Below are 22,939 nucleotides of genomic sequence, written 5' to 3'. Positions count from 1 at the left end.
AATCTGCTTACAACACTAACCCCATGACAAATATCTGGTCTGGTGCAGACCATGATGTACGTGATGCTGCCCACGACACTGGTGTATGGAATAGTTTCCATGTAAGTGTTTTCATCATCTGTGGTTGGTGATTGTGAGCAAGAGAGTCTGAACTGTTGGGACAGGGGTGTGCCAACTGGTTTCACATCAGTAAACCCAAATTTCTCTAGAATTTTAGCAGTGTAGCTGCTTTGGGACAACTTCAGGGTTCTTCTTTCCCTGTTTCTTTCAATTTCAATGCCCAGAATTCTCCTTGCTGGACCAAGGTCTTTCATCTCAAACTCCTTGTGCAACACCCTCTTAACTTTGTCTATTTCACTCATGCTTTTGCTAGCAATGAGCATGTCATTAACATAGAGAAGTAGAAACACAGGATGCTTCTCATTCTTGACATACACACAGCTGTCAAAAGCACTTCTTTTGAAACCTGATTTGATTACATAGTCATCAAATCTTTTGTACCATTGTCTAGGAGACTGTTTTAAACCATAGAGTGACAGTAGACAGACATGGTCCTCTTTTCCCTTTTCTTCATAACCTGGTGGTTGCTTCATCAAAATTTGTTCTTCTAGATCACCATGGAGGAATGCTGTCTTTACATCAAGTTGCTCTAGTTCTAGATCGTCCACTCCAACACGAGTTAGTAGAATTCTTATTGAAGTGTGTTTCACCACAGGAGAGAATATTTCATTATAGTCAATGCCCTCTCTTTGTGTGAAACCTCTAGCAACTAGCCTAGCTTTGAATCTTGCCACTTCCACCCCTGGTATTCCCTCTTTTTGCTTTAGAATCCATTTGCAGCTTACAATTTTTCTACCAACTGGAACTTTAACCAGGATCCAGGTTTTATTTCTTTTAAGGGAATCAATCTCATCATCCATAGCAGATTTCCATCTTGGCCCATCTCTGCATTTCATTGCTTCTTCATAGGTTCTAGGTTCAAACTCACCAACTTCTGCAATGTTCAGTGCATAGTGCACTACATCTGCAAAACCAAACCTTGCTGGTGGTTTTATGGCTCTCCTCTTTCGATCTCTCACAAATTCATAGTCCAAAATGTTGTCATCATCAGGATCAGATTCACTCTCTGCAGTTTCTTGTTCTTCTGCAGTAGCTGGTGTGAATTGAGTAGTTCTTGCAGGTGACTCCACCTCAAACTGAACATCATCATTTCTCTCCTTAGTTGTGTCTGTAGGTGCTTGTAGAGTGTCTTTGTACATCCTGTTTTCTTCAAACACTACATCTCTACTTATGAAATATTTTTGGTGATTTCCAGGTTCTATGCTCCAAAGCTTGTACCCCTTTACTCCATCTGGATAACCAATGAAAATGCATTTTCTGGCCCTAGCTTCAAGCTTGTCTTGCTTCACATGAGCATAGGCCACACAACCAAACACCCTTAGATGATCATAGGGTGCATTGTGACCTGTCCAAGCTTCCATGGGAGTTTGACACTTGATAGCAGATGATGGACATCTGTTGATCAAGTAGCAGGCTGTAACCACAGCTTCTCCCCAAAAATTCTTGGGTAATCCAGAGCTAATAATCATGCATCTTACTCTTTCCAATAGGGTCCTATTCATTCTTTCTGCTAGACCATTCTGTTGTGGTGTCCTTACCACAGACAAATGTCTACCAATCCCTTCTTGTTTGCAGAAATTATTGAATAGGTCAGCACAAAACTCAAGGCCATTGTCAGTTCTTAACTTCTTGATCCTTCTTCCAGTTTGATTCTCTAGTAATATCTTGAATTCCTTGAACTTGGGAAAAGCTTCATCTTTGGTGTTCAAGATATATACCCATACTCTTCTAGAGAAATCATCAATAAATGAGATGAAATACCTTGCTCCTCCTCTTGACATGGTTCTGGATGGTCCCCAAAGATCTGAGTGCATGTAATCCATAATCCCTTTGGTGTTGTGTTCCCCAACTCCAAACTTGACCCTAGTAGATTTTCCAAGCACACAATGTTCACAGAATTCCAAGTCTTGAATATGGTCCTTACCAAAAACTCCTTTCTGGTGCAGAATTTTCAGACCCTTATGACTAACATGCCCAAGCCTTTTGTGCCATGTCATGGTGGTATTGCATCTTACAGTGGCATTGATCTGATTCTTCATAGTGCTTCCTTGTAGGACATAGATACCATTCATTGATGAGCCTCTCATTACAACCTTAGAACCCTTCATCACTTTCATTTCACCATTTTCTATTTTGACAGAATACCCTTCCTGATCCAACATAGCAACAGAGATCAAATTTCTCTTGATCTTAGGAACATGCCTCACCTGATTTAAATTGACACTTAGGCCTCCACCTAGAGCCAATTTTACTATCCCAATTCCAGTAATAGCACAGGCTCTGTTATCACCCAGCTTTACAGAGCCTGCCCTTATTTCTTGATAGTCATGAAATTTGCTCCTGTCTGGGCATACATGAAAAGAACAGCCTGAATCTAGAATCCATTCTAGATCAGACTAACCTTTCGAGACAACAAGTACCCCAGCACTCTCATAACCATCACTATCTGAACATTCAGACACAATGTTTGCATTTCCATTCTTGCTTTGGTTATAGTTTTTGAGGACTGGACAGTCCTTTTTCAGGTGAGTTGTTTGATTGCAGATGTAACATCTCCTTTTGTTCTTTGAATTTGTCTTTCCCTTATTCGATTCCTTCTTTCCACTGTTCTCCTTCTTGAAAGATTTTCCTCGGACCATCAATCCATCTCCTGAGCCTTCATCTTGAAGCTCAGCTTTCTTCTTGATCTCCTTAGACATCAGTGCATTCTGCACTTCTTCCAATGTTAAGGAATCCTTGCCATACATCATGGTGTCCACGAAATGTTCATATCTTTCTGTGGGCAAAGAGTTTAGGACAATGATTGCTTGGTCCTCATCCTCAATCTTGATCCCTATGTTTTCTAGATCAAGAATGATCTTGTTGAAATCATCCAAATGATCTTCAACACTTTTCCCTGCTGTTAGTTTAAAAGAATAAAGTTTTTGTTTCAAGAATAGTCTATTGGCTAAGGATTTTACCATGTAAAGATGTTCGAGCTTGAGCCATAGTCCTGTTGTAGTCGTTTCTTTTGAAACTTCTCTTAGCACCTTGTCCCCCAGACTGAGAATAATTGTGCTGTGAGCCTTGATCATAATGTCTGATCTTTCCTTTTCTGTTAACCCAGCAGGCATCTTCCCTTCTACAAGTAGTGCATCCTGCAATCCTTGTTGCACCAGGAGTGCACGCATCTTTACTCTCCATAAACCGAAATTATTTTTGCCATCAAACTTTTCAAGATCGAACCTGGTATTTCTCATCTTTGCTGATCAATCACCTGAATCTTGAACTCCAAGAACTGCCTTCAAACTTCTTTGAATATGACAAACTTGATTCACGATTCAACACAGATTAATCCCTCCCCAGCTCTGATACCAGTTGTTGAGCAAACACCAATTCGATCACACCAGTAGATGTCTCTTTCATGCACCAGAACAGACTCAGGTTCAACAACTGAACCTATCCAAGGAACTCGAATGCAATTTAGACAGAATTGAGAGAGAATTAAAGCTTTATTAATACTTAGCTTTATTACAATTGGTTACGCAAAACTAGATAGCCAATAGGCTATATATACACACAAGTAACAGCAAAAGCACATAACTAACATAACTGTCAAAACAGTTATGTCAGTTGGTGTCCAAGAAATAAGGAAAGGGTAAATTGAGTATTAGTAAATTAACACCTTTTGTGGAGATGTGAAAATTTCTTAAATATTAAATGAGCAAATCACATTTATCTCCAAATGGGTTGTACGCCCAACTTAGCTAACATATGAACTATTATGTTGATCAGTTCATGCGGCTCCAACAATCCTAACAAGAGGCCCCATCAGCTGCTTCACTTACTCATGAGTACGCATTTCTCCAGCAGCCACGTGTTCAGCTTGATGTTCCCTTCAACACTTGAGACTTGCAATCCCCCTCTCCTCTCACCCAGTAGTCTGTTACATGGGCCATTATGATCAGTATTTATGCCACTTTATCCACTACTTTATACACAAGTTCAGTAATTTTTTTTTGAAAGCAAGCTTTATCTATAAATAAGACTAAAAATCAATGGAAAACATCATCAGATTTTAGAATAGAAAAAGATGCACTTTGTTATTTCTCTCTTATTACTATTTTATTTATACTACAAAAATGAGTGTATTAGAATAGTAATATTGACGAGATTAAAGTGTAGCTATTGTATTTTTTTTTCCTAATATTGATATTGATTCTTTTATGCTTCATCTCTATATTTATTTATTAAATTATTTTGTATCTTCTAGTTCTTCTTTTAAATTTAATAGTATATTTTATATAACTTTAGTCATATATTTTTTTTTTTTTTATATGTAAGTTAGGCTATTAATTATTTTGGTATTTTTATTATATTGTATATCTTTTACTGTATTTTGTCAATAGTGGTATTTTGTCAATTTTGGATATATAATATGATATGCTGTTAAATTAGAAGTGAGATTCAATTTATGCAAGATTAATTAATTTGTGATTTTGACATATACATTTTCCAATTGTAATTAATGATGAAGAATTACAGCCGTGTTTTAAATTAATATCGGTATTAAAATAAGATTTGTATAACTATATTTCTACCTCACCGAACTCTTTATCTGATCACCCCTTTCACTCATCAATTTATTATTTTGATTTCATTTCAATTTCTGTCATTTTATATTTATACTAATCTTTATAGATACAATAAAGTTCGTTTATTATTGTGACCGCAGTGTAACAAATTAGGCGACATTAATTTTTGGCGCGCTGTTACCAAAGAAGTTTCTACGCTACAAGAGGCTAATATAGTAATTTATTTTTAATTTTATTTCATTACTTTCTTCTTCTCTTTGTTCGTTTATTCTAATTAAAAAAAATTTTGGTACTTTTTTTTTCTCAGATATAGTGTATTTCTTTTTCTTTCTTTCCTACGAATATATATATTTTTTTTTCGTTAAAAAAACAAGTAATTTAATAGTTTCTTTCTCTTTAGTTATATTTATTACATTATTTATTATATTACGGTGTTAGTTTATTCTTTTTATCATTTTTTTTTTACATTTTTGCTTTTAAGATTAGATCCTTTAGCTAAAAAAAAGTGTAAATAAAATGTTTTCATAGAACACGTCAAGACAATTGTGTAATAGTGAAAGTGGTAAAAACTAAAATTATTTTGTCTAAGAAAGATTGATTTTAAAGGCTTGTGGTAGAGTATTCTCTACAATTTCTAGCAACTTTGGAGAATTCTAGTAAAATGTGGGACGAAGTGGTACCTTGGAAACCTTCCCAATCGGCCTGGGAATATCTCATATTAAATTATTATATAGTTGAACTTTATATTAATTAAAAAAAAATATGAATGAAGAAGATCATCGCCGATTTGAATATGTGTATCCAATATATCTTGCTTCATTAAACAATAAAACTTCTAGTACTACTGAAGGTACTAGTAATTTTATTGAACCAAAATTCAGTGACAGAAGCTTTCCAATACTATTCTTTTAACAAGAGTGAGAGTTGTAATAAGTAAAAGGCTTGGTATGAGTCTCATCGATCGCGTCCTTGTGCACATACATCATTTGGTGCACATCCCTATGACGAAGAGGAAGAATAATCATACAACTCTTACTATCAAAATAGTCATGTTAATTATAGTTGGAAGCCTGAGTACGACTATAATCCATTATATAAGTGGAATTGGTGGGAAGAAAAGATATATCATTACGAATAGACTACATGGTAGTAAGAATTTTTTAGATTTCATTCTCATATTAACTTAACCCAAATTTTAATATTAACTTAACTTTTTTCTCATTCTCATAATATACTTTCCAATCTCTATTATATTTTTATCTCTCTATATAATTATTTTTAGTACTTTTTTTTTTCCCAAAAAGATACACATAACACACATATTTTTTTTATTATTTTAAATTCTTATTGTATATGGTTTAGATCATGTGGTAAATACATTCTATCCGATATTTTCTTTGGTGATCTCAAGCTCCTTGAAAACTATGACAACATCGAACATACTTTTGGTAAGAGTTTTTTTTTTTTTTTTTTTTTTTTTTTTTTTTTTTTCTAATTTTGTAATTTTATTTTTTGACGCGGTGATCAAAATCACACAAGAATATCAAAGCAGCAATCCACAAGATTATTTTGTAATTTTTTTTTACATTGTGGCTAATAATTATATTTTTTCTGTGGCATGATCAATTTAGAATTTTATTTTTTTTCTTGAATTTTTTTAATAATTATTTACTATTTCTTCTCTATTTTAAAATAACATGTATATATATATGAAGAGTTATTAATATTGCTTAAATTTAATTGTAATATAATAGCATCAAAAGTTGTTAATAAAAACATAGATGATTACTATATGGTAAATAATTGAGGGAAGAGTACATTAAAATAGACAAGATGATGTGAAAGAAATGAAGGATGATGAATATATAAGATTTTCTTTTTTTTTTTCTTTCCTTGAACAATATATATATTAAGTGTAATTTAAATGTATTATTTTAAAAACTATACAAGTTCAACACCTCTTCAAATTACTGTTTTGAGATTTTTTTTTTTTTTTTATCAATATTGTATTATTTTACAATATTCACTTTCTTTTTTCGTTTATCGTTTAATTTTTATTTATTTTTTTGTCAATAATCATACACAAAATATCAATTTCATAAATCTATATCTATACATATATAAATATCGATTATTATTTATTACGATTACTTTAAGATTTTTAATATTGTTATTTAATATCTCATTAGGCATATTATTGCACAATAGATATTTTTGTATTTCATTTACATAATTTTTTAGATTTTTGAATTTAGAAAAATTCAACTAAAATAACTTCAAATACCTTTATCTATCCTCTTCTTAATTCTCTCATTTTTTTTTTATTTTCTTATAACCTTTTTTTCTTAAAAAAACCTCCAATAATAATAATAATAATAATAATAATAATAATAATAATAATAATAATAATAATAATAATAACAAAAAAAAAAAAAATATCTAACTAAAAGAAATGATACAATATTTTTCTTTTTTCAAATCATAACTTGGTAATAAATAATTTAAGAAAAAAAAAAACTATGTATTTATAATAATAATTAAAAAAAATAAAATATTTAATCATACATAATAATTAACAAAGCAAAGTCAAACTATTTATTATAATTTTTTAAATTTATAATAATTAATTATAATTAAAAAATTAAAATTTCTAAATATCTATTCTCTCTTTAATTCTCTCATTTTTCTAATTTTTTTATTCTATTTTAAATTCTCTCATTTTTCTATTTTTTTAATTATGCTTTATTTAATTAAAGATCACTAATCAATTAAAAAAAATAAAAAATAAAACTATACCACTGTATATAATAAGTAATAAATATGTATTAAAAAAACTATCTACATATATAATTTTTTCAGGAAAGATATACAATTAATATTAACTAATATAATTTATCAAAAAAAAATTATTAGTTAAAATGCGAAAAATATCAAAATCCTAAACTTGATTATTTTTTATCACCCCCTTTCTCTTTACATAATAAAAATAAGTATTTATCTATTGAGAAGAATATTAGGTGAGATACGGTGATGATATTAACTTTAAATTTAAAGGTAACTAAAAATGAGATATGGTGATAATAATTATTTTAAATTTATATGATGAGATTTTTTATAGATTTTAATGTCTAATTTTTCTTCACTATAATGTACATTTTAAAAAATTTATATGTTTTTTTTTTATTTATATAACACATTGTATGATAATTTTTCTTTTTAAAATTTTATAAAGTTCTATATATATATTTATCATTTTTTATAATAAATATATATATATTTTAAAATTATTTAATATTGAGTTTTTTATTCAATTAACATTTATATAATAATTTGACTGCCGCATGCCAAATGGACCAGTTTACTAGTTGGGTTAAAAGAGAGTATTAGAAACATACATGAATGGTATAAATTAAAAATGGACGAATGATATGTATATAAGGAATATTCTTAATACATATATTCCTTATCAAATATTAATAAGATCGATGGATACAATAATAGTGAATTTCTATTCTATTTATTACTGAATCACATCAATTTTATTTAACTCCCTATAATATAAATAGATTAAGAAATAAGTAGTACTTAGGAATTTTTTTAAAATTTTATTCTCAAATGGTACGTACAAAGTTATTAATTCATAACACGGGAAGTAGTGGTCTAAGTCGCCATTTGTGGGTTCCTAACGGCTATTACCTGTCGGGTGAAACCCAATGTCCAAAATCATCATGGAGACCAACTTTTGTTTAGCCGTGTGGGCTCCATACCCATATCTATCTAAATTTTCATTATACGCAAAATATCTTTTTAATTAATAAATAAATAAATAAAACATTAATTAATTAATATATACAAAAATCCGGGTGAATATAGATTTCTTCTTTTTTAGCCTTTAGGTGGGCCGTCAATTCCACTATCATATCATGTTTATTTTGGAGATCTTTGGAATCCCAAGCGGTCGTTATACCATAAAAAAGGCTTTTTTTTTCTTATAGAATATCATAAAAGTTAAAGCTCCAACAAAACTTATAAATGTTTCTATAAACTGGTTAGAAGCCAATGCCTTGCATCTATTATTATAAAAATAGCTTATTTATTAAATATATATATATATATAACAATAATAAAAAAATATGTCATTCAAATTTAAGGTGACCTGAAATTTATTTAGGTAACACGTTGGTCAAATTTTGCGACCCATGCCGAAGATTCTTCTGGTAACAAAGTATACAAGAACATCCAATTAACTTCATCATGAAAGCAGTTTACATATACCGACCATAGGTCACGTGTTAGATATCTTTTGAGATATATCTTATATATCCTTAAGCTTGCAAAGCACGACAATTAATATAAATTCATGAGATAAATTCGTAGTAATGAAGAAGAAAAGAAACCTACCTAGTTAAATATATATATATATTTTTTATTGTAATTATTTACCGTGATTTTAAAAAACTAGATATCAATGAAAATTATATTAGAATTATATTTTATCACAAACACTTAGAATCTTAGACTATTAAGTAAATAGTAACCCTAAGATGAAAATAAAAGAAACTAGAAATTAATATTCATCAATGAAATTAAAAACTCATGTCTCGGATCCCGAAGAAACTGTTAACTAAAAGGAAACTACTCAGAACTAGACATTATAATCAAAATCATAGTAAATAGTAATAGTTTATAAGGAGAAGAAAAAGAACTATACTGAAGAACACTCGAAGTCGCAATCTCCGTCATCTTCTAGCTCTCCCTCTCTCTCTCTCTCTCTCTCTCTCTCTAAATTTCTCTCTCAATTTCATAGTTAAATGTTTCTAAAAATGAACGCTAAAAGTCCTAAAAATATCTCAGTTTATAAAAAACAAAGATAAAATTCGAAATTTTGCAGAAATCATGTCGTCACCGTGGCCACGAGTTTCCCTCTCCGCAGCGACAACTTGTTGCCGAAAAAATTCTGTCGCGTGTCTAGATTAGTAATTTGGCCACAACTTCTTCAATGCAACTTGGATTAAGACAATTTAAGATGTTTCGAAAAGCTAAGAACGAGATCTACAAATTTTCTGTTCATCTCCAATCCAATTATGTTTGCAAGGTCATCAAAATTTGCAATTAAGTTTCATCTTGTTAAACCGAGCTTGCCGGCTTCCACTATTTTTTACCAAAATGTGCTAACATCCCTCCAAATGACTCTAAATGCATGATTAGCCTTTAAAATAATACAACAAATTATAATCACACTAATCAATAATTTATAGTATCAATTTAAGAATATTAATACATAAATTGGCTATATTTATAAGATAAAATATCGACTTATTAAATTCCCCTACATTTGACTCTTGCTCGTCCTCGAGTAACTTAATGATAAAATGAATGATACTGAAACAAATCGGTCTTTTTGAAAAATAATTTTAGTTTCAAAAATTATACATCAACTTATAATTCAAAGAAAATCCAAACTCTTTAATCATTAATATTTCAATTAAAGATAATTACTTTTCAAACTCAATTTGTGTGTGTGTGTGTGTTCAATCAACTCTTCATATTACTAACATTCATATTAATTTATACATGCCAACAATTAATTTTTATCTCAAAATAAATGTGTATTTTAACGAAAATCCACTCTATAGGCTTAATTATCAAATTATTCTCCACTAATATAATTACACACAATCTAAAGATCAAGAGGACTTTATAAGCTTATAATGTAAGGCTAGAATGAAAGGTAGATAAGAAGGTTAATTTAAGGTTATATCACGCCATATCATACATATATAATATTCTCTCAAATAATTCTCATTTGCATTCCTCATTTGCTCTCATCAACAATTAAATCTTTTATCTTTTTTATTTTAGCATAAAACTTATTACTCCACCACACTTAAATTGTTGCAAGTATTCATTTATTTTTATTTTTATTTTTATTTTTTTTGATTAAATACTTACAACTTACAAACATTCATTCTAAGGGAATAATGATATTTTTCTCATCATCAGTGATACATAACCATATATCAATATTTTCTCTTCAACAAAATTTTCACACCCTTACAAATATAAAACAACAATATACTATGGTGTGAAAAAAGAATGAACAAGAGAGTTTTTTAAGGCTCAAAAGATTCATGTATAGGATTAAAAGAAAAAACATGATTTCAATAATTAATCTCAAATTAACAAGGGAATCAATAAATAGGGTAGGCTTAAAAAGCTCAATCGATCCAAAAAAAAATTACTTATATCATATATCAAAATCATATGTAATTTATGAATTTTATCTCAAATAATTATCAAATATGTTCTAGAGTTGTTGAGACTTTAAATCAAAAGTCAAACATGCATTTATCTCTTAAATATTAGCAAATATGATAATTCAACTGATGTGTAAAAGTTTTTCTTAAAAAAATCAACCTTCAGTAGTAATTAATCATGAGTTAAACACACAAATCATGTGAATTTATCATTTTCCTAGAATTATAAATATCACATAATTAAGAATTTTATCATCAACACAATTATTTTCCACAAGACCATGCATAAGACATCAAAGTAAAAACATATATCAAACACGAGCAATCATTGTCAAAAAAATTTCATTCAAACAATGCTCACTAAAATAAAGAAAAAAGTTAATATAAACTATAAAAACGATTAAAAAATAAATAACTAAACAAGTAAGAAAAAAAATTGAATAGACACGACAGTTATTCTCCCCCCACACTTAATATAAGCATTGTTCTTGTTAACACAAATTTTCGTTAACTATATTAAAGCCTATTTCGTGATTGATTTGCACAGAAATAATAGTAGTAAAAGAAGAAGAAATAACACAAAGCTTTTTATGTGGTTTTTCAGTTAAAATTCTGCATAGTCCACGAGTCTATCTTATTAGATTTCTCTGATACCAAAGTATGGTCTTTTCTCTAAAGGATTTTTTGTCTCTATTTATAGTTACATAGGAGCGCAATTAATTACAATCAAATTGATATCCCACAACAATAATCCCCTAAAATTGTGGGATTTGATTATGTCCCACGTAAAATAAATACAGTTATTATTTGAAAATCACACAGCTGTGATTTATCTACTTTTACCGGGTCATTGCTAACGTGGATTTAGATACACTGCAAAGTGTATCTCGCTGGTCACCTCGCTAGGATAGCAACAATAATCCTTACAGCGAGCTGGAGCTTTTCCCATGTCTTTCCGAGGTTGATAATGTAAATACTTCCGTTTTGGCTATTGAAGACATAACGCTCCATCTGACAATCCCAGTTCTTGGTGACAAGGTGAACTTCAGCAGTCAACATCATTTGAATGTCAGCTTCTATCTGAGAGAACTGACTCGACAAAGCAGTGGATCTCATTGAAAGATGTCTGAAGCTGAGAAGGTACCACGAAGATACCTTCAAATAGAGAGATGGATGCCTCGCTATTCGTTGCTTAGATTCATTCAACTGTTATGCTTAGTCTGTATAATGTATATTATACGCTAAGTGTTATAACAGTCACCATGTCTCGTCTACATCTCTTCATACGTAGCGAGGTTGGTGCCTCGCTTTGTATTTCTAATGTCGTCCTTGTGTCTTCATATACAAAATGGTTTCTCGTCAATATGTCAATTAATAGTTTGTACATCCGTGTCTCGCTTAAGACTTTTCAGTCAACGAGTTATAGATATACTTTATTCGCTCCGCATTTAATGAGTTATTGTATTTTAATGTCTTGTAATATAATTGCCAATATATTCGTTGATTTGTATTCTCTCAAGTTGACACGTGTCCTCCTCTGAAGTGTCAGCCAAATTTCGAGTATAACAATCCTCAAGGCTTAATAAAATAAATTTAATGCAAAATAGACAGAAAAGGGTAAAAAAAATCCCATAAGTTTACTTTGTTTAACGTTGTTAGCTTGACTGCATGTTGTGCTCATGTGATCTTCATGTTGAGTTTTCTAACAAAGACTCATTCCTTATGTACCTATTAATAGAATCAAATACATTGAATTTGAGTGTTTCACCATCAAATTCCATTCTAAGTATCCATGATTTTGTGTCCAACTTCCTACTTGCAGTGAGTAAGAATGGTCTCCCAAATAGAGTTGATGTAAGATTGAGATCACCCTTATCTTCAATCTTAATTATGTAAGAATCACTTGGAGTGACAAGTCCATTATTCTGCACAAAAACATCTTCAACTATCCTTATAGGATAAGTATTAGTCCGACTACTCAATTGAATAAAAACCTATGTTTACCTTAATGAACCAAGATTTAAAGAAGCAAAATTAGAATAAGACATATTAATAATAATTGCTCCTAATCAAACTTGGTTTTACCAATTGTGCATTGAATTTTACTTGTCTTAGGCAACAACTTTCTTTGGAGAACAACAGAAACATTCTCTCCAACACTTATTTTCTCACCACCATTCAACCTTTTCTCATTTGGACACAACTCCTAAGAATTTTAGCACAATGAGGCTCTTCTTTAATTACCTTAAGACATGAAATTTTATCTCAATTTTCAAAAGAGTTTTTGGGATTCCTTGATGGGCTCCTCTTTCTTAGATTTTTTCAATCTACTTGGAAATGGTGGAGGAGTGGCAAAAGTTGGTACAATTGGTTTGTATGGCTTTTTCAGTGATTGTAGACCAACTAAAGTAGGAGATTCAACCTTTGGTGGAGATGATCCTTCAAGGGAGGAATTGTTGACTCCTTTAATTGGAATCAGCTTATGTACTTCTTGGTGTGGTGATGATTCAAGTTGTGAACCACTTTGAAGTGTAATGGCCTTCACATTCTCCATTGGGTCAGTATCTTTTTGTGCAGGTAAAGTATTTGAACTTTGAATTGCATACCCACTCATAGATGTTTCCATTGGCTCCTCAAGATTCTCTAACTTTTGTAAAGATTGTTGAAGGCTCTGTATAATTTCATGAAAGCTTTGCTTAAACTGCAAGGTATTAGCTGCAAACATGTCAATCAGCTCAGCAGCAATTGGCTTTTCACTATATAGTGCAACATCAGTAGTGTTATCAAAATTTTTGCAAAATGATGTGGCAGAATACTCAAGTGACACATGTCTTGCATTTCTTATAGCTAGGTGGAAGTGAATGTCCCGAACAGACTCCATATTGCATGTCAGCATGTATAACCCTTGATTACCCGAGCAGGATGAAAGAAAGATCATCTGGGCAAATATAAATCTGGCTTGCCAAACTACTTATGAGGAGTTAATTACTTCAGAATGATCTTGTGAAGTCCAGACACGAAGGCAATCCCTACGATCATGGGATTGCATTAGAGAAATATAGCAACCTGTTTTGATTTCCTATTTCGTAATTATGTAATAAATGTAATTTCCTATTTTATACATTGTAAGAAAAAGGAAAACCTTCCCTCATGCATTAAGGTCCTATAAATAGTGACTTAGCCTCATTGTGAAAGGGATTGAAAGAATTACTTCAGAGAGAGAGATCTAAGAGAATTACTTAGAGATTCATTGTAAGAGCTTTTAGAGAGAAAAACACTTCGTTCTTTCTCTCGAGTTAATACAATTCACGGGGAGTAGGCTATTACCACACTCACGAGGCCGAACCTCTTTAAAATTTGGTGTTCTTTATTACTTTGTTGTTTTTTTCTCTATTTTAATTATATTCTTAACCGCTTATTAATTGACTCACTCTCGTTGACTAAGCAAGGTCAACATTTTGGTTCTTTCATTGAGAGGAAAAATCCAAGTTTTCTATTTTTCTTAAGTTCTAACAGGCGTACAGGATGGTGGTGCAAACTCGTAGAGGCCTGGCTGATTAGGGCGACCCAATGGTGATAGATCCTAACATGTAGACCCCTGGGAACACGAGAGGACCACTAGGGAAAAATCCCAAATAGGCCAATACACAGCCACCTAATGTGGGCCATGGTTTGACTTCCCCTCTGGCTGGGATCACACCAGGCGTGCAAGAGACTGGGAACACCAGTTCATTAGCTGATCAATCCACTCCCAACACTGCGATCCCGTCCACCACTAATGCTCAGAGGACAGTCAGAGATAATACTGAGATCCAAAACCTTCACATAGCCCTTGGACTCAAACAAGGTCATAATAACGCTTTGCGCCATGATCATGAGGATCTTCGTGCTGCTATAAACCTTGCATTTGACGAGCAGAAATGTTAGTTTATAGAATAGAGGGATCAAGAGATGGAAACTTTAAGGGCTCAGTAAGCAACCATTGATGATTGTACAAGGTAGGCCACCATACTCATAAGGAGGGCTTACCAAGTCGCCAATCAATAGCCAGCTACTGCGTCTAGTATCCCTCTGGGCGGTGTAGAAGAGTATGTTATTGGGCATACCGCCCAAACTCACAATGGTTAGCCCTCTAATCCACAGCCACAGGTCCAACCTTTGTGCCAAACGGTAGATGGCCAGATCCTTCCTGACGGCCCTTTTAGTGGAGTTGCACCTAACAACTTCATCCCAACTGAAATCTCTAGCCAACCTACCGGCCAAACAAGTCAGACGCCGAGACAACCTGGTACCTCGGTATTTAAAAGGTTGGGTGCTGCACATGACCTTAGGACTAACTTGAGTAGAAGAAGGGGCCTAGTCGAATAGTACGCCCCACCGACTGTCCAGCCAGGCATCCACATCCAGCATCTAGCTCAAAGAGATACTAACGTGACACAGGTCGGTCAGCAGGTTGAACCAGTTCATCCATTTGTGCAAGCATAATTGGATCAACTGAAAAACATGGTACAAGGCTTGACCAGCCAAAAACTCACTAATCTCGAGCTGGACCGAGCACGTGGATCACCCTTCTCCCCAGAGATTGAAGTCCTTGAGGTACCCCAAAATTCAAGATGCCAACCTAAAAGATGTATACGGGGAAGGAGGATCCCTTATCCCATCTTAAATACTTTGAGATGCAAATGGAATTGCAGGGGTACGAGGTGATGTCAGATGTAGAATATTTTCCCTACTACACTTACAGAAGCCGCCTAGCAGTGGTACTTCAAGTTGCCTCCAAGAAGGTTTAATTCGTGGAATGCTTTCTCCTCAGAATTCCACGTGCAATTTTCCTCCTCCCCTCAACTCCCCTCACATCTAGAAGACCTAGTTGAGCTAAAACAGATGCCAGGAGAACCCCTCAAAGCTTATATAAGCAGATTTATGACAGAGGCTACCAAGGTTAAGGGGTTAACCGAAGAAGGAAGGATGGGTGCTATATTGGGGGCATTGAACCACTTGGAGAGTAGTGGAAAGATATTAAGAGGCTAACCATAGGGTCCATGGAGCAAGTTTTAGATCAAGCAAATTGGTTTATCAAGCTTGAGGAAGTTGTTCGTCGTGTGGATACTGTCAGAAAAAAGAAGAGCCAACAACTTACCACTTCAGTAGGAACATCAACTCAGAGTCCACAGTATCTCGGCAGCTCAAATTCGAACGGGAAGAGGTCTAATAACAATGTCAGGTGTCACGGGCTCACCATTTCAGGCAGCAGAACACCCGTGCGACACCTTGACTTCTCTAAGCAAAGGTCAGTCTTCCAACCATCCAAGTAACAATGGGCTCATTTTTTGCGCGACCGCATGCCTTGTGCACACTTGTATCCCTCGAACAACTCGCACCTAGTCATGCTCGCAAGCATCCATGAGTGCATCCATGCACCGAGGCTTTCTAGCCAAGATACTCGCACTTTCCATAGGTTCTCACTTTGATAAGGCAAATCCCAACACCGACACTCACCTTGTCACTCGTGACCTGTTGGAATTTATTTTACCAGGATCTTAGATCTACTCACAAGTATTTTGTTAAACACCCTAAATATGAACTTTCTAAAACGATAAATAAACACATATAAAGTTAAGAAAACCTTACATTGATGCAGCGGAATAATGTCTCCTTCCACTCAGATCTCTAACCCTTATCCTTTCTTTCGTAGAGTATTATCAAGATCTGAGCCCGAACGTCCTTCTCTTTGTGTGTGATCCTTCACAGTCTTCTAATCTATGATTGTGGTACCACTTGCTGTGTGTGGGCACTACTCTATCACTAAGGGTTTCGAAATTGAGAAGAGGAAAAGAGAGAGGTATAGGGTCGACTATATAGAGAGAAGTGGAAGGCTCAGTTTTTCTGAAAAGGCAATCTTTGATTTTCTGAGGGAAAGGTTATTTTGAACTGAGCCATCACTTTCTATTTATAGGCAACTACTAGGTTTAGGTTAGTAATTATTTGGTATTGAAATAATGAAAATATTAATTGGAAAAAGCTCACTAAGTGGCCGACCAAGGTGTTATTGGGCCTCACTTGGATTTTGCAGTTTTCACAATTTTTATTTCTATTTTCTCAAAAACGTCAATTTTCCAATTCTAACCTTTTAAATGCCAAAACTAATTATTTAATAACTAAAATAGATTATTAAATAATATTTTCATTTAATTTAATTATTAATTAGACATATATAGTCTCTTAATTAATAAATAAACCTAGAATCTCTTTTCTTTACAATTTCACCCTTACTTAGTGAAAATTCACAAATTAGACATAGTCTAACTTTAGAATTATAAATAATTAATCACAAATCAATTATTGAGTCTTACAAGCAGTATAGTCTCAACTAGAATGGGGACCATGGATCTATATGCTGAGCTTCCAATAAGTGAACCGAATTTACTAAGTAAATCCCTACTTATTAATTCCTCGTTGAATCCACTCTTAGAACTTAGAATTGCACTCTCAGACTTATATAGAGCATATTATATGTTTCACGATATAGATATGCTATCTCATTTAACCATTGTTATAACCTTATTGTGATCAAAGATCCTCTATATAGATGATTTACATCGAGATGGGATAATTTTACCATTTTCACCCCTCAACGTATTTCGCCCCTTAAAACACTTAACTACCTGTAAATGATGTTTAGTGATCTAAGAATTAGTCACTTAAACAAGAGCTCATCTATTTACTTCTATTTAGCTAAGCTCGAAGGGAATCATCACTTGACTTCTATACACCAGTAGATGCTATAGATTCCATATTTATGTTCAGCACTCCCACTCAATCATACTATCATGTTCCCAAAATATACGTATCACCCTGACCCAAAAGTAGGCTTAACTAATAAATCAAAGAACATGAATAGCACTCCTGAGTTGAGCCTAAGCATATCAAGATTTAGATTCTTTTAATCTTAAGATCAACTACTGATATTGACTTGGAAAGATACAACAGTAAGTTTATATTATCTTAACTAAGTTCAATATCGGTCCAGTCCAATGTATACTCCATACATTCGAAACTAGTATACTTTACCAATGTCCTGGAAAGAACATAACACTTACTCCAAGTGTAAGTAGACATCATCGCTGATTATCACACCAGTGTAAATCCAAAACACTGATGAAACAGGGACTTAGTCTTTTGAATCATATAATCACAATCACATTCCACTGTGTTGGCAATACTATAATTGTGAATAAACATATGATCTGGACTTAACAGATTTTGTGTATAAACATAATAAACATATATTAAACCATAAGCATGTAAAATTCATGCAAACATAAATCACTTCAAATTTCTTATATTGATAACTAATCAGATTGTAAAGGGTTTTATTTAGGGCACAAAACCCAACAAATTCCCACTTGCACTAACATAAAACAAACTGTGCAATTTAATCAATCTGTTGTCTTGATCTTCAGATCAAGTGTAGTATATTTGAATCCAACCAAACTTCTGGAAACAAGTTCATAAATACATTTATGAAACATCCTTTACTATATGCATTACTCAACAAGGGATACTGAAATCCTTACTGTTTAAAGTACATCTGAATAAACAGAAGACGTATCTCTCATATTTTAAAATATGGAATTGAGATAATACAGCGTAGACTTTTCTTCAGTAGAATAATTTTCTGGTAATTTCGAATTTACAAAGCTATAAATCTTCTCTGGTAGAGCTTGAATTATTATAGAATAACTCCTCCACCCCCAGAGTAACCACCACCTCAAAATTTGAATGAGTTGGGGTAGATATAAGGATAACTGATATACAGTTCCTTAATATCTAACATATAGATCACTTTCATAAATCTTTCTTGAATATCTTCTAACGTTCCTTATTTGATTACATCTCAGATAGCTCCCACTCAATAGCAAATGTCTGGTTAAATAATACTTTTAACCTCTTATTGTTTGGAGAGTTATCTAGTTGTGACTTATTGTATTAGTCAGAAACTATAAGTTTCTTTTAAGACTAAATCATCAACACAGCAGACTAGTATTTGAAGTGAAAAATACTTGCTAGAGATTAAGTAATCAAAATTAAGATACCATAAAATGTTATGAGGATTAAGAAATCTTGGCTCAAGTCATTCGAATAGATTGTGCTAGAATTCTTTTATCTTATTATCATAATTCTGATAAGTTATTTCTATCCACATGAATGGTTAGATTTGCTTTTCAATAGTGTTCTTAAGTTCCCATCACAAGTGTCAACCAATTGAAGATGGGTAAAGAATTTTAAAATTCTTCCACTCAATTAAGGTAGTGTGATACATTATTAAAGAACTTTTATAGGTATCATTATTTACTACAACAGTAAAACTAAATTGGAACATATAATCAAGATCAAGGATTTATACTGATAATAGCTAATTCATTATATTACTTCCATGTTTAAAGAAAATATGTGTTACATAGGGTATTGTGGATAAACTCCACCCCTAAGTATATAGAGATTATGATCCACCCCTAAAGGTTATAAAGATCATGATTCTCTAAGTTTTATAGAGATTATGTGGAGTTGAATACATTCCAGAGTTCATTAGATATAAAAGATCGTTGAACTGCATAGTTTTCTTAACTTTTCTCCACCCCTATCAGATCAAAAGATCCTTTTATTAAAGAAATTCTTAATAATTGTATTAGAATTAATAATTATTAATAAACATAGAAATAATTTCTAGTGTTTATTTAATATAACTTTATGAAGAGTTGTAAATATTATAGAATTTGTATCTATAATAAAAACACTTACACATACAAAGATATAAATATAATGTGGTAATTGTGGTTTAAGATAAAGTAAATGAAGCTCAATCTCATAAATATCATTAATAATAAAAAAATGTATTGCAACATTATGAGAAAACAGGGATAAAAATCCCAAACAAAAAAAAAAAAAATTCGAAATCCAAATTGTTTTTAAACTAAAACAATTAATTCAAAAATAGATAAATAAATGAGCTTCATCTTCATCTTGGATGATCTTCACCCTTTAGTCCAGCCTTCCGATCCGACTCACTAAGATAGCATCTGAGTTCAAGTAGCTTGGCCTATAAGAAGAAGAGCAAATAAACAAAGTTAGTTGAGAATAAAAATCCAATTGGATAATAATTCACTAAAACTCTTAAAGTTTATAAAAAAAAGAAATACCTTGTTTCTTTGCAAGTAGTTTAGGACATTGGGGTTTCCAATGACCTTTCTCATTGCAATAGAAACACTTTCCTTTTAGTGCATCACCAGAAGCAGCAGCCTTTTGTTTTTCATGGCTTTGGCTCGCTTCTTGGTGTTTTTCCACTTCTTCTTAGATTTGGGTCTTGAAGTAGAGGTAACATTTTCCTCTGGTTTAACCGTCCCATTACCATTGCCAGAATTTTGAGGTTTACCCCCTTTCTTCTTGGGGCCTCCAATCAAATTTTCATATGTCTGAAGGTCATTGACTAACTCATGAAAGTCTATGTCCTTTTTGTTCATGACATAATTTGATGTATAGGGCAGAAAAGCTGGAGTCAGACTATTCAAGATAAGGCTTACTTGAGTAGTGTGGTCCATTTCAGCACCATGATCCTGGGCTTCTTGGAAATAACTTGCCATTAGGAGAACATGATCACACACATTCTAATGGGGTTCCATTTGTGCATTGATGTATTTCTTAGTCGCGTCAAAGCGAGACTGAAGAGATTCCCTACCGAATAGTTCAGTTAACTTCGTCATAACTTCAGCAGCCTTTTCGGTATTAGAAAACCGAGTTTTAAGGGTGTCAACCATGCTGGAAAGCATGAAGTATAAAGCTTTATTGTTAGCATTCTGTCAACGCTCATACTTCTCTTTAACAACTTTGGTTGCATTGTCACCCAACACTTCAGGAGACGGCTCAGTTAACACAAACAAGGCACTTTCTCCTATGAGAGCAATATTAATGTTCTCATTCCATTTTGGAAAGTTAGATCCATTTAGCTTATTTTCGGTCAAGAGTGATAACATGAGATTCATCATGGTTATACAGGATACTACAAAATAGAAATCAATAATGGTTTAAACACAAAATCCAATTCAGAAATTATAAGCACATAGCATGTAGGAATGATAAGAGAAAATACTAAAAAATACAGTCCTAAATAATTTTCAAGGTTTTCAACAAACTGATATCAGTGTCCCGTTTAGGCGAGAGTCAAAGCTACCATCCACTGAATAGAGTTGTCAGCTCATCTAAAACGTTAAACATTCTAGCAACCTTTTATTCGATCAAGATTGGAATCCAGCGTTGTCCCGTTTAGGCGAGAGTCAAGGCTATTCTATCTTATGAGCTTCTACCATTGTTTCATACTTTGTAAGTCAAATACAGTCGCCACCATTAGGGTGATCCATACCATATAAAACACTTACAAAGCTACTTATCTTTCGAGATTAAACGGTGCTAACATGCTAATGAACGTTCCTCCATTAGGGAGGATTACTCACTAAAACAAAAGCTATGTAAAACCAACAATGGAGATCGAATATTTTAATAATAATAATAAAGCTCATTCTTTAAAATGTATTTTCTTTATTATTTATAATAAAATATATTCATTAAATATCGAATTTAGAATTAAAATTCTAAATTAGAATTTAATTTAATATTTATAAAATTATACTTAGATGGTGATTGAAATAAATTGAATTATTTCCATCTTAGTAGTAATTTTTATATATAAATATTAAGAAAATTATTTAAGTTGTATTAATTTAAATTAATTTACAACTCAAATTTAAATTTTCATGAGAATATATTTATTGTATTTTGAAAAGGAAAGTATAAAACTTTATATTTTCGAAATACTTAAATAATAATTACTTAGAAAAAATACTTCAAGCAAAAATATCACATATCGAGATTTTCCTTTGACTAATTAATTCAAATTCTAATAATATACTTTAATTCATTTATTTTAAACTAATCGTTAAATGAAAAAATCATTGATTTAAGTTGGTCCAAGAATTAATTAAAATAAATAATTAATTTACAACTTAATCTATTTTTCAAGATAAACTCAAAATCATCTTGCATAATTAAATGCAATTTCAAAATTGATTAATAAAATAAAGAAAAAATATATATAATTTGAAAACTATTTAAATTAAAGTTGAAAAAATAAATTTCAACTGAAAATAATTTTCTATTTAATTAAGTGTCATGAAAAAAAGAAAATATTTAAGTATCATGATGAAAATCAACATAGATATTTAATTTTTTAATTTAATTAAATGTATTAAATTCAAGAAATAAATAATTAAGTGTAGAGAAGGTTTAATTATTAATCTCTAGTTTAATACTAGGAAAAATTAAATTGTACCAAAATTAATTATTTAAATAATTAATTTCACAATGTATAATATTTTCCTATTTAATATTAAAAATAATAAGTAGTCTAGAAATAACTATCTAGAAAATATCTTCTTTCACTAAGTATCTTTTCCACAAAAATTTGAAAAAATATCTAATTTAATTTGTTATAGAAAAAATCTAGAACTTAAATATTTTCAAATTTATATTTAATTAAATATCAAAAATTAAGTTGTAACCACTTAATTTGAAAAATATTCCATTTTAAGTTTAAAACTAACTTAAAAAAATATCTCAAGAATCTTTAATAACTAATTCCTAGAATTCCTCAACTTAGTTTTAAATTAAAAAAAATATTCAAATTTAAGTTAGATAAGAAAAATCAGTTAAAATAACTAATTATAACTTACATAGGAATATTTAATTAAATAAGCTTCAGAAAGAATCTAGTTAGTTAAAATTCTTTATTTAATTAAATACAAGAAAAATACAAATAGTTTGTCCAGAAATAATATCTAAAACTAAGAGTGTTTTTTCTTAAAATTAACTTTAAAATATTAAAATGAAAATAAATTTCATATATTTTAAAAGTTAATTATGTTACTAATCAATTTT

Source organism: Cannabis sativa, chromosome 2 (assembly GCF_029168945.1).
Source record: "Cannabis sativa cultivar Pink pepper isolate KNU-18-1 chromosome 2, ASM2916894v1, whole genome shotgun sequence".
Classification (NCBI taxonomy): Eukaryota; Viridiplantae; Streptophyta; class Magnoliopsida; order Rosales; family Cannabaceae; genus Cannabis; species Cannabis sativa.
This window is presented reverse-complemented; position numbering follows the sequence as displayed.